This window comes from Acanthisitta chloris, unplaced genomic scaffold, assembly GCF_000695815.1.
Source record: "Acanthisitta chloris isolate BGI_N310 unplaced genomic scaffold, ASM69581v1 scaffold8063, whole genome shotgun sequence".
NCBI classification, from domain to species: domain Eukaryota; kingdom Metazoa; phylum Chordata; class Aves; order Passeriformes; family Acanthisittidae; genus Acanthisitta; species Acanthisitta chloris.
This window is the reverse complement of record NW_008664276.1, coordinates 1,186-1,905: the sequence shown is the minus strand read 5'-3', so window position 1 is coordinate 1,905 and position 720 is coordinate 1,186.

The following is a 720-nucleotide window of genomic DNA, read 5'->3' as shown; positions in this document are numbered from 1 at the left end:
ACAGCTCCTGCCCCTTCCCCCCAAACTAACTCCCCTTGCTCCCAAACTAGGTGTGTCTGCAGCCAGCTCCCTGTGGAGATTTGGGATGGGGACTTGCACCCTCCCCTCTGCCACCAGCCCTGGCAGCTCCCCAGGCCCCTTCCTGATGAGAATCAGATGCTGTGGAGGTCTGGGATGGGTTTTGGGGGGTCTCTGAAGCACATGGGGGTTATTCAATGCAGAAGCTGGGGCTGGGAGGAGGGTCTGGGGGTGCTGCCCCAGAGGGTGCAGGGCCGAGCAGATTCTGAGGGTGGCTCTGGGCAGGTTCCAAGCCAGGGAGGAGTTAAACCAGGCTGGCAGGGCACAGGGGGCCGTGTCGGGGGGGCCACATCCAGCTGCTAAAACCAGCCTGGCATCCACATGAAGGAGCCCAGGGCAGCGCCGGTGGCAGCCCCTGCCAGCAGCCCCAGGGCCATCTGGTCCCCGGAGACCCGGTAGGGATCCTCGCGCACGATGACATGGGTCACCCCCGGAGCTGAAAGGCAAAACGGGGGGGTGAGCTGGGGAGTGACGAGGGGACACCTCCTGGCACCGCCCCAGTGCCATCGGGGGGAGGGGGCAGCACTTCCCTCGGGCACCAAAGGAGCCGCGGGGAAGGACTGAGTGGAGCAGGAGATGGTCACCACCCCCTCGTGCCACCGGCTGGGGGCCCCCAACCCTGTGGTTGGGGGGGGGGGGTGG